Source organism: Pinus tabuliformis, chromosome 4_1, assembly GCF_031772625.1.
Source record: "Pinus tabuliformis cultivar Carrire ecotype Pingquan chromosome 4_1, CPIR1, whole genome shotgun sequence".
Classification (NCBI taxonomy): Eukaryota; Viridiplantae; Streptophyta; class Pinopsida; order Pinales; family Pinaceae; genus Pinus; species Pinus tabuliformis.
The window spans coordinates 605391198-605404812 of record NC_142303.1 but is presented as its reverse complement, the minus strand read 5'-3'; positions in this window follow the sequence as shown (position 1 = coordinate 605404812).

The window sequence follows — 13615 nt, the reverse complement described above, 5'->3', positions numbered from 1 at the left end:
ACACCTCTCGCCATCCTCATTATCTCCTTAATTCGTTATCAGGGTAGTGTCCATCCTCATTTTTCCCTAATTCGTTATGAAGTGAAGATGGATAAGAGGCATGTTTGATGATTCAAGCTTTTATCTTTATCCGAATACTTTTCTTATCTTTGGATATGAAATTTTATAAATTAAAACATGGTATTAGTGTGAATATATATATAATTTTATTATTATAAATATATTTTATTTTTTATTTTATTTTATTGTATTTGGATATAAAAATTTATAAATTAAATTATGATTTTAATTTTAATTATAAATATATTTCATATTAAAAAAATATTCGTTTAAGTTGTACAAGATAGAAGAGTTTTTGAATAAAATAATTTTTATTTTTAATTTGTTGTTTTTGAATAAAATTATTTTTATTTTTAATTTGTTTTTTTTAAATAAAATTATTTTGTTTTATAAAATTTAAGTGAATAATTTTATTTATTTATTTATTTATTTTAAGTTGCTAGTACTTTTCTATTCATTCATTTTAATAATTAGGCAAGTTACAATTATATAAATTGTTTGATGGTCTCAACTTGCCTAGTGGGAAACCAGGTATGTTGGCCACTGAACCGCATTATAAGCCATCCAAAATATAAATAGTCTGAGTCTGTCTATCCAAGCCTGATAAGACTTATAGTCTATAAATCATCTAGTAAGTATAAAATTGTAAACATAAATGCTACCCAACATATACATCAAAATATAAGCCAAAAATTATCAAACATGACTTCCAGCAACTAGTCATCTGACGATTCCACCGGAGGAGGATCTTTTGCACTTGAACCTAGCAATTCAGATTAGGGAAGACATGGAATATGATTCTCTATGTGGCCAAGGCAGACATGCTGGTGTTGCAACTGGAGTTGAATTAGCTGGAGTTCTTTCTGAATGTCTCTGAGACCCAGATCAGAATCCACATTTGCAACTATGTTGAGGGAGGAAGTCATTGCTTTAGCCACAATACATTTCATAAGCCAAAAAAGATGAACAAATTGTTTATACAAAGTGAGGCAGTCGTGGGTATAACCAAGGTCAGGGATCAAATCACTCCAATCCTCTGTCGGTAGCTCGATCTGAACTTTCAAGTTTAATTTTGCTTCCTAGGTCAAAATCAGATGCTTCACTTGGGCTGGGGTCCCTACACAATAGGCCTGGACCGTATTTTGTAAGGTCTCAACAATTGTTTTCCTATTTCGTTGGCACGAAGTCTTTCCGAATGTCGAGCCTGTTTCCTTTCCCTTACCACCCTGATTCTTGCGACCACAGCCTCCGCGGCCAGAGGCACCGCCACGAGGAGGAGTCTTCGCCATTATGAGTAGAACTAGACCACCCTTCGTCAACCTTCTCTCACCTTCCCACACTCGAAACCGAGCCCACTGTTGATCTAGATTTAAACAGGAACACAACAAATTACATATATAACCATAAATACAGAGATGCAACAGAAATAACACTTCATTTCATTAATGAAAAATATTGAAATATGCTTACAAACAGAATGGAAATAATACTAGCTTGGGCGATGGTAGCTTATCTCTCAGAAGAGATGTGGCTACTACATGCCTTTGAACTTTGTTACAATGAGGCTCAAAGGCCTATTTATTATTGAGAAACAATGGAAAACCCTAAATATCCAAAAACCTAACCCTAGGAGATGAAGCACCAAAACTATGGGCTTGATTTAGGTAAATTGGTACATCAACTTCCAGGGTCGTAAATTTGGCATACGATCTCCATTTGACGTACACAATACCTCGTTAGAAAAATCTATCTGAGTAAAACTTTTGAATGGCCAACATTAATTTATGACCCATGTTGGCCTCAGTTTTTCCAAAAAATCTCATTTAGGGCCTTAAAACCATTTCGAAAGTTCAGGATCCAAAAACCTAGCAAAAATAGTAAATTGTGCTACAAATAAGGAAACTGAAAAACCAAGAGAAACAATGGTGGGGGTCCAAGTGGAATAGGTGGGTGGCCACCAATATCCACCTGAGTCATTCCTCCCCGCTTAGGAAGCAGTAGTTCCTATTGCATTGAGTTTCTCCATGGGATGAGGAAACTTCTGCTGAACTTGGTCCCTGGTGAGCCACTTGCCCAGTGAAGGAGTTGGCCTACTTTGACAACTCGATATAGTTGGATCCTTTGTTGTCGGGTGTTCTTGATCTGTGTTTCCATGATCTGATCAATTGTGGCTTGTTCCAAACAGTCCAGATTTAACTCTGTAGGTGTGAGATGTTCTGCAATGTCTGATGTGTCTAGTAATGGTGGGAAGTATGGTCGAAGGCGGTCCACATTAAACACTGGGTGTAGGCCAAGGAATGGGTGAATGCTGAGCTCAAATGCATTGTCTCCCATAACTTGGTAATGATGTAAGGACCATATCAGAGTGGTATGAGTTTCCAATAGGCTCCGGTAAGGCGTTCCTTCTACAAATGCAACCAGACTTTGTCGCCCACCTGAAACTTGTGTGGCACCCGATGTTGATCATGTTGTTGCTTGTACTTGGCATTTTATTTCTCCATAATGTCATGGACCTGTTGGTGGATGCGTTGGATGTGCTCAATGAAGTTTTTTGCCTTATTGGCTTCAGACTAGACATGAGCCAAATTTGCCTGAGTAGTTGCAAATGGTATGGCCACATCAATGGGACATAGTGGCTGGAATCCAAAGCCACCTGAAAAACCTTGTGGCTAGTTGAGCTGTGGAGAGCCCGACTATAGTTGTGTTGGACATAGGGGAGGCTCTCATCCCATGTGCGTGGATGCTTTGAGTTTTACATGCACAGAATGTGTACGATCATCCAGTTGATGACCTCTATCGGGCCATCAGTTTGGGGATGGAAAGTTGTGGACTTAGTGAGCTTGGTGTCCAACATTGCCCAAAGACTGGACAAAAATGTACAGAGGAACCTGTTGTCTCGTTCTGAGATGATAGATTGTGGGATCCCAAAGCGTACCTACACTCATTCAAAGAAGAGTTTAGTAGTGGCTTTCGTTGTGATATTATTCTTGTAGGCCGCCATAATGGCCATCTTCAAGAATCCGTCGACAACCACAAAAGCACTGTCATTGCCATGCTTACTAGAAGGAAGGCCTGACATGTAATCCATAAAGATGGATTCCCAAGGTCAACTAGGGGCATGCAACATAGTATAGAGGCCTTTCTTCTTAATGGTTGGTTTGGAAATGGCGCAGGAAGTGTAGGATCTGATGTACTTCCCGACATCATGTCAAATATTTGGCCAATAGAAATACTTTTGCAGTACTGCCACTGTTTTCTCGACCCTGAAATGCCTAGCGGCCCGACTATAGCGTGCTTCCCAAATTATCTTAGCATGCTCACTTGAAGTAATAAAAAGGTGTCCCAGGTGGCATAACAGGTCATCTTGGAGGTGAAAATCTGGAACTTGTTGACCCTCAAAGAGAATCTAGTATGTGTGGATGAATTCTGGGTCGCTTTTGTAGAGAAGTGACCAATCAGAAGTCTCATGTCCACAAGAGTTGAGCGCAGTGGTTAACGCCATGATCGATGGTTGACCGAGGCAGTTTACAACATTATTGGTGCTTCCCTTCTTGTACTTGATATGCAAATGAAACTGTTGCAGGTGTGTGGACCACTTATGATGGCGATCATTCTACAACTTCCCTTGTGTCTGTATGAAATCCAAGGGGTCGATGATTTGTGTGGATGACCGTTTCCTTGCCCAAAATGTAATGCTTCTATTGTTGGCAGGCCCGCACAATGGAATACATCTCTTTTCATAAATGGGATACTTCTGGACTGTGTCTGAAAGTGTCTCACCGTGATATGCCACTAGATTCCCTTGTTGAGTAAGGACTGCCCCAATAGCATAGTCAGAGGCATATGTCTCGATCTCAAACGGTTGTTGCAAGTCTGGTAATGTGAGTACGGGTGTAGAGTAGAGGCAATGTTTCAACTCTGTGAATGCCTTCTATTGATATTCAGACCAAAATATTTTTTATGTCGCTCCTCCCTTGGTGACTTGACTCAAGGGCCAAGTGATATGAGAGAACCCCAACATGAACCTGCAGTAGAAATTGGCAAGACCGAAAATTGTTTGGAGCTCTGTCAGAGTGGTTGGGGCTGGCCAATCCCGAATGACTTGGATCTTGGCTGGATCCACATGCACCCCCCGTTCATCAATAATGTATCCCATATACTGAACCTGGGCGATGCCAAAAGTGTATTTCTCCAAATTAGCACACAGCTTGTGTTGTCGCAGTGTTTGGAGAACCTGTCGGATGTGGTGGAGGTGCTCTTCCCAACTCTGACTGAAGATCAGGATGTCATCCAAGTATACCACTACAAATGAGTTGATGAATGGCCACAAGATGTCATCCATCAACCTCATGAAGGTTGCAGGATCATTCGTCAACCCGAAAGGCATAACCAACCATTCGAAAAGGCCCTCTTGGCTTTGAAGCAGACTTCCACACATCAGAGGGTTCGATTGGTACCCGGTGGTATCCAGACTTCAAGTCGATCTTGCTAAAATATTCCCCCCCTTGAGTTGGTCCAGAAGTTCATCAACCTGTGGGATCAAGTACCTATTCCAGATGGTGATCTTGTTTAGCACCCGATATTCAATACAGAGTCTCCAACTCCCATCCTTCTTCTCTACCAACATAATCGGGCTCCCGTAGGGCGATGAACTCGGTCGGATGTGACCTTTCTGCAGCAGCTCCTGAATTTGCCTCTTGATTTCGTCGTTCTCCAGAATGGAGTGCCAATAGATTGGTCCATTTGGAAACAATGCACCTAGGGTCAAATCAATGGATGCTTAGCCTGACAATGTAGAGGCACCCCTACGGGGGAGGTGAAGATTTCCTCGTACTCCTCCACGACCTTTTCCATCTGTTGTTGTCGTGCGGAGGAGCCCTGTTTGGAGGTCGTGGCCACTGTATTCTTCTTTCCCTAAGGGTGTATCATTAGGAAAAAAAAATTCCCATTTTGGAAATGAGCTTACTGCATTTGTTTGCAGTAACTAAAGAGATGGCGATAGGTGGTGCTGACTCTAGTATCTTGTACAACTTATTTCCCAAGGTAACAATAACAACGTGAGGCCTTGACTCATACATAGCATGTTGCTTCCACAAGTATGGATGACCTAATAATACATCACAAAAATTAAGGGGAGAAACGTCACATAATACCTCATCAATGAAGGGCTTGATGATGTATGGAAGGCGGCACTGTTGGCTCACGCGAAGATTTCGTCCATGGTGAAGCCACCTAGTGGTGTACGGTTGTGGATGTGTTGTGGTTGGTAATCCCAACCACTTCACGACCTCTACTAAAATGAGGTTCTTTTGGCTCCCGTTGTCGACTATGAACTTTAGTGGGGAACCCTTTACCCACATCTAGTAGTGGAAGAGGCACTCCTCCTCCTCTGGATCCTCGAGTTCCTCCTTCTAGATCTTCATGGTGGCAATGGTGGCGTTGGGCTCCGTATCGATAATATGATTCCCTTTGTCATTCCCATTGTTGGGGTTTGACTCAGAGTCAAAATATGCATTTGATTTTGAAGCCTTCAGCTCGACCACCAGTGACTACTTGGCCCGACACTCACTTGTGTTGTGAGTGGAGCTCTTATGGAACTCACACCACTTTCCCGTGTCCTTCTTTGGCTTCATGGTGTTGTTCTTTACTTGCGGCTTCGGCGGGTTGTCCTAGGCCGCCCTGCCTTGGATTTGTCCTTTGTTCTGCGGTTTGGGGGAACCTTTCCCTCACTTCAGATTTGTAGATCCAAAGTCTCACTTCTTTTGTTTAATCTTCTACTCGATCTTTACGGTGTATCGGTATGGCGTGCCAAGCGAGGAGATGCCCAGGAACTCCATCTCGTCCTGGATGTACCTGTGTAGGCCATGGTACTTGAGTACCAATTTTTTCTCAGAATCCTTGATACCCAACTTCATGTGAAGGGTATGAAAAACATGGTAAACTCTGGCACATCTTGGTCCCTTCCCTGCCGCAATGTGGTCCACTTTATGTATTTATCCTCATAGCTCCCGACAGGGTAGTACTACTCCTTGATGGTGTCCTGGAACAAATTCCAAGTGGCTGCAGCTGAAAAAAGTGAGGTCATAATTTCATCCTTCTGCTCACAGTAGGTTTCCCACCAGTCCTTGACGTGGGGGGCGACTTTGAGAAGAGAAAAAGCAATCTTTTCCCAGTTGGAAAAATCATGAACAGAAAATTATCCTTCTAGTAGATTTAACCATTTATCTACAACGTTTGCATCATTTTGGCCCTCAAATATGGGAATGTCAAAGTTTACTTGTACCTTAAAAGGAGTGGAGCCTCCAGAGTGGTTGCTGGATGTGGATCCGTCGCCAGTGGGCAACCATTGAAGGATCTAGGCAAATTTATCCATCATCGCGTTCCTTTGTTTCTTGAGGGCCTCCTCGAGCAATATTTTGATAACATCTCCTGCTACCTTGTCTTTATTTTCTTCCCCCATGGGCGACTGTCGGGTTTGTGAGGTTGATCTTGCAAAGGTTCAACCAAATCGAGCCCTAACTCCTTATATCCCAACCTCATTGGGGACATGTAAAGAAAATATAGAAAGAGTAGACCACTCTTATACCACTAATCTGGGTTTAAACAAAAACACAAAAAATTATAGATATAACCATAAATACAGAGATACAACAGAAATAACACTTCATTTCATTAATAACAAATACTGAAATATGCTTACAAACAGAATGGAAATAATACTAGCTGGGGCGATGGTAACTTATATCTGAGAAGAGATGTGGCGACTACATGCCTTTGAATGTGTTACAATGAGGCTTAGATGCCTATTTATTATTGAGAAACAATGGAAAACCCTAAACATCCAAAAACCTAACCCTAGGAAATGAAGCGCCAAAACTATGGGCCCCGTTTGGGTAAATTGGTACATCACCTTCCCAGGGTCGTAACTTTGGCATACGATCTTCATTTGACGTGCACAATACCTTGTTAGAAAGATATATTCGAGGACTACAACTTTGAATGGCTAACATTAGGCTATGTGTCATCTTGGCCCTAGTTTTCCTAAAGAACGTTGTTTAGGGCCTCAAAACGACTCTGGAAGTTCAGGACCCAAAAAACTGCCAAAAATAGTCAATTGTGCTACAAATAAGGAAACTAAAAAACTAAAAAAAACAATGGTGGAGGTCCAAGTGGAATAGGTGGGTGGCCACCAATATCCACCTGGATCAACTGTGCAAAGGTCGGAGCAAGAAGCGAATTAGGCGGACTTGGAGTAACAACAATATATAAACCACCTGAAAATCAAACATAAACTTAATGGAAGGGCATAAGAATAGATGTAGCGCCAGATGGCACTGCACCACACTAGAAATCCACTGCCTGAGCCAATACGCAGAGACAAACAAGAACCCTCCTGGAGTGTGAGATACCTTCTAAATGAGAACAACAACCCCCGTGCACCCTTGAGACCAGAGTCCTTAGACTCAACCCTGACAAAAAATATGAACCCTTACTCTCCAGAGGGTTTTCCTGTGCAATTTTGGCTTGAAATGGAAAAGCATGTATTCAACATGCAGAGGAAAAATTATCAAAAAGATCCAAAAACCAGTAATCATGCCCATATGGGATAGTAAATTGCTAAAAAAGATGGATATCGTTATAACATAGTCGAGAAATCCGGAGCTTTTAGTCACCAAAACTTCCATATTAACCATTTTTCTTTTCCCCCTCCAAACGTGAGGTGAATCACGAATTGCATCCCCTAAGCCAGGGTATAAGATAAGCATGGAAACATACCAAACTATGTGCACCAACCTCAAGCAGAGACAAACTATGACAGAGTGTTCTCCCTATGTTCCAAGCGCCACAAACCAGCGAACAATTACCTTAGGCACCCTAAGACACCGGTGACACCAATTCAATGGCCGAACAAATGTTCTCAAATAAACCTCCGCTCCCATCACATGTAATCGTAGTGGTCTACCCAACTTCATGTCGTGGATCCGCTAAGATCTATGACCCTTCATAACATTAAGACGAGAGAGTGTGTGAGGGTGTGGAAGGGACTGCCCACTGTCCCGAGCATTTAATCCATCAATCATGTCGATGATCCCCAAATAGATTTATAGCTATCTCGCACCCCGATCGGGGGAAGTGGATAATTTTTTTAAAAATTGGAATTTGATCAATTATTTTGAAAAGATAAAAATGATTTATATGATGAAATTTAATTTTTGATTTTTTTTTTTTCTCTTAAACTTCATATCAAGAGATTTTTCATAATTAGATTAATATTTAACTTAATAATTATTATTTTTTATTAAAATTTGTAAATTATTAATGTAAAATGAATGTTCAAATTTATAATTGATAATAATTTTATAATAATATTTATTTTGTATTTAATATTTTAACTATTTTATAGAAATATAAACTTATTATTGTGAATTTTCAAAAGAGAAAAATAAATAAATAAATAAATTATTTAATTTTAAATATTCTAAGATAAATAAAATCATTATTTTAAAAATCTAAACTTAAAAGTAAAAATGAATTATTTCATTTTTAATGTTACCTCAATCATACTTGTGTAATTCTTGATTATATATCAGCCAATGTTTTTAATGGCTATAAAGTCATGTCAACAAGTATTGGTGTGTTAATTAGCTAAATAAAAAATAAACTCAACAAAAATAATAAAGAAAAAAAAAATCATATAGCACATAAATAAATTGAGGCTCAATATATAAACCCATATATATATATATATATATATATAACATTTCTTTCGATGTGAATTTCCTCAAACCCAATTCAAGTATTTTGAAGGAAATATCATTATAGACATATCTAATGTCTTTATATTAAAACTATATATATAGTTTTATAGTTATTTATTTAAGGAAATGAACTTCATTTTCGATATCTTTTAAGTTGTATAGATTGCATATTCTTTTTACCAAGGTCTTTTTGCAGTAGTCCATCTATCAATTTCACCATGTAACTTATGCAAGTTAGTTCTTAGATTAACAAAAGCTATTATTTCGTCAAAGATGCAATAATTTTAGATAGGAAGGATGATCAAGCTTGAAATTGTTGGTTTTTTAATAAAAATGTAGTTTATTTTTGTCTTTAATATTTCATCACTCAATAAGAATTTAAACAAATTGATTTCAATTTTTTATTTCAGGTCTCTTCTCCTAAAAAGAGGGGTTATATCATTTAGGATTAATGAATTCAAATCACAATAAATTTTAATAAATTTTAATTTGGAATTAAATTTATTTTTTAATATTTCTTGATATTTAATAAATTAATATGGTTATTTTTTTTGTAAATTTGGTGGTGCTTCCTTTATCTATATTAGTTTTTCAAAATCAAAAACTTTTATTTACTCCAAGTGGTTTACGTGCCTGAAGGAAACCAGATAGTCACCTGTTTGCATTAAAACCTATCCAAAATTTGAAAAGGTTTTTCTCTATCCATCTAGCAGCATTGTCTTTACTGTCTATACCATTGTTCAAATTAAACAACTAAAAGCGTTTCATCAAAATTTTATCAGAATTGTATTGGACCTCTGCTTCAATCCTCGTTCGAGGATATTACTAGGGTTGGCGCTTTGGCACTAGAGCCAAACATCTCGCTCCTCTTCATATCTTGTAGTGTCTACTCAATTCTTCCCAAGGCCATGTTGTTTATGTAGGCCTATATCTGAACTGTTGCAATTTCCCTGAGGGGTTCTACCCTAACTGGATCCTTTTCCTTGGTGTTCTCCTTTGCCTCTATTCCACTGCTCACTACTTGTTCTTGATTAAGGGTCATGGACCCTGTCACCACATCCTTCATGACCCAATATTGTTGTATTGTTTCTCTGAAGAGGGAGTGACGACCTCGCAAGTTCCCTGTATCGAGAACCACACTTTCCCACTCCTCCATGGGGATGTCTTGTTTCTTTATACTGTCATTAAGTTCTCGCTCCCAACTAGCAATTTGGGCTCGAATGTCTGGCGGGTTCCCTGCAATGTAGGCGTCAATGAGGTTTTTCATGTGTTCACAGCCTGTCTTTCTCCCTCTTTTCCTTTGTTCTTTGTTCGAGTCGCTCATTCCTTCTGCCATCTTTTCATCTCTCTTACCTCTCTTAGTCGTCATGTTGCAACCTGCCTGCCTATTGCTATCTACTGCTTGTTGTTCTATGTATTCCTCACTGTGTTGGGCGTAGTGTGAGGTGAGACCTATCACATAGCCATTATAATTATCAGTTTGATAATAATAAAACAAAACAATTTCCCATTTACCTATTTCCATTTTTTTTGTCCCTTCCATTGCCAAAATTAGTATCCTTCAAGCTTTCTTTTGGCATGTCACCAGTCCTCTCAATGTTGTGGGTTCTTTCCTTTCTTGATTCTCTTGAAGTTTTTCCCTCACGACAACAAACGACGTGCAGCCCGCTCATGTTGGTTTGTTGTTCTTCACTTCACAGGGTCTCTCAGGTTTGGGTATGTCCTCCCTCAGAGTGCTGACCCTATATTCCTCCCCTAGAGGTATTCTGTTTCCCCGATTCTCCTTTTTCTTGGTTCTACTTGCTCTCTGAGATTTTTCCTTGTTACATTCTTGTTTTCTCCCATAGTGTCCCACAGGGATGACTATAGTCTCGCTCTGTCTTATTTTGTTTCAATCATTTGCCTTTATGTAGACCTCTCCCATACTGGGTTCTAATCCCTCCCACCTTAGCTTCCTACCCCGGGTTTTCATTTCCTTTTCTACTGTTTTTGGCCGACAAAGGTCACAGGAGTGTCAGGGTACCTCCTTGCCTGACTCATTCCTTTTCCTTATCAAATTTCCTATATTCCTACAGAGATTCATCCTATGCCTTACAAAGTTAGGGGCCAGAGGAGAAACATACAAACTTTCAGGTCTGGTTCCGCTTCCATCCACAGGTTGGAGTGTCGATCTTTGGCCACCTTTCCTCTCTTCGGCTCTCGTCTCTGTATTCTGCATGCATCTATCTATGACCTAATCTCCCATATGGTTTATGACCTTCCCCTTCCTGTCGTTTGCCTTTGTTGCCACCTGTCTATCATCATTCACTACACTAATCCCTACGCCGTCACCTCGGAATGATGACCCCCTGTCCTCGCTACCACCTCCTCGCATTAACCCTCCCTTGCTCCCGGCTGCTCTTGCCGTATGCTCTCGGTCCTCGCTCTGCCACTTGCTGACATCCTTCTGCCTGCCCTCTTGCTGCCCTCCCTTCCATCTTCGTTGTCATGTTTATCTGTCTCCACCCTCATTCTCTCAGGGGTTGTTCCTTCTTTGCTCTGCTCGTTCACTTGCCTACGTCCCTGTCCTCTCACTTCATTTCCCTCATCTGTCCTTTTGCACACTTCTTGTCTTCCTCCCCCTTCTCGATCCCATCTCCTCGGTCCCTCTTGTTTCCTTGTGTTACACCCCGATCGGGGGTTCCCCTCTCCTTCTTTGTCATGTTCCAGGATTTTTACTAAGTTTTCCATCTCCTCCATTTGGTATAACTCTTCCTCGTTTGCGTCTACAGTTCTTCCTACATGGCTGCTACCCCAATTAGTCAGGTTGTCAGCAGATGCGTTTCCCTTCCTTCTTACATGGGTAGGGAGGATGTAGTCTATCTGTCTGGTAAGTTTACCAATCTCTTCCACCAGCCAAGCAGTTTTCCAACTTCGGCTGATCTTCTCCCTTTGGGTTCCTTGATGTAGTTGTTTGATTATTTCGATTTCCATTTTCGAGTCTCCTTCAACCTGTAGTTTTTGGTATTTCTCTCTTATTGTGATTTCCAACCCTTTTTTCAGGGCGTGAAGCTCCGCTTCGTTGTTTGTCGCATTGCCACAGTCCATCACATAGATCCTGAGTGTCCTCCCCCTATCATCTCTGAATACTCCTCTTGTCCCTACCTCGCTAGGATTCCCTTTTGCAGCACCATCAAAGTTTAATTTGATGAAATCCTTTTGGGGTCTTCTGAATTGGTTGACCTCCTCTGCCTCATTGGTTTGGTGTTTCCTAGCTGGCTTATGCATCATGCTTGGTTTTAGGTTCAGGCGGGTCATTATATTTGCTTCCTTCGGGTTAGTTTTCCAGTCCTCCTCGAACCAATTTTCTGTTAGAATGGTCTCTCTAATGTTTTGAGTTATCTAGTTCCATATTTCAGTTTTTTCTCTACTTTCCTCCTTGAAGATCAGTCTGTTTTGTTCTTTCCATATATTCCACATGACAAATCCTAGCGAGAGTCTCCAGGCCCTATTCAGGATCATGTTCTGGTATGTTTTTTTCCTCCAGTTTTTTATTGTTGTTTACATGCTATTTGGATTCCTGTCATTAATTTCAAAAAGTTGTTGATGTTGTTTCCATAGGTTTTCACTGAAGTTGCAAGCATTGGTGAGGTGCTCCATTGTCTCTTCCTGTTCTCTACAGAGGGCACATCTCGATGACCCTTTCGTTCCTCTTTTTTGCAGTTGGTCCCATGTTAATTCTCTCCCATGGCTTAGGATCCAGATGAAGAAGGCTATCTTCAGCCATGTTCTTTTTTTTTCTCAGTAAAACTATTCTATTCTATTATATTATGTACAGATAAACATTACAGACAGAAAGACAGGTTGCCCATGGCCGATTGTGGCACTGTGGGTTGGCAGCTTGCAACTCCAAAGTAGCCCTCACAGGGGCGACATTTCCATTCGGAATTGTATCCAAACCACTACAAAACACATCATAGTTTTCATTCCAAACCAAAATCACCCACGCAGGGGCTTTGAAGCAAAAAACTTCCTTCGCAGGGGCGACCGAGGACCTGTGCTAGCGCCCTTAATAGACCTACTAACTGAACCAAAGCATATAAAGACCTGCACATGAACTTGAAAGACCCAGACATAAACATATAACTTTTCCCATACCTAGACACAGATAGCGAACGAGACCGAAGACTTAATCCAGACCTGAACAAAAAGATGGTCGACGGAGCGTGCCGCTGAATGCTACTCCTCAGGCTTCTCCTCGATAATCAGAGCCCATCCATAATGCTCAGGGAGGCCTTCCCATTCTTCCCCTGCAGCTTTCTTGGAGGACGACGCCTCCTGCTTCTGAGGTTGGATAGGAGCCTACTCAGGAGCTCCCACTGTTCTTTCCTCGGCAATTTCCGGTTGTTCATCAGATAGCCTTTCCCTGCTGCCCGAACCGTCTTCATCTTCCTTGGTGTCCTTAATGAATAGGACTGAGATGTGTGCATTGATTCTTCCAAGGGTGAAAACTGCAGTGCCAAACGCTGGAAGAGAGGGTGGTCCTACAGTGGGGCTGCCCGTGTCCATGAACTGGGTAGCCTGCATGTGGGTAGCCCCGGCCCTTCTGTGACAGTAACAACAACAGCAATGGTGGTGGGAATCCGCTGCTGGATGGCGTGAGGAGCCCCCTCGACCAGAGCCACGTCTGCATGACATTCTTTCCCTTGGCCTGGCCATGTTGGCAGTGGAGCTGGCGGTATAAAACAGAGCTTCAATTGTAGGTTGCCCCTGCTCGAGTCGCTTTCCAGCGAAGTGAAGTTCTCTCTCCTCAACTC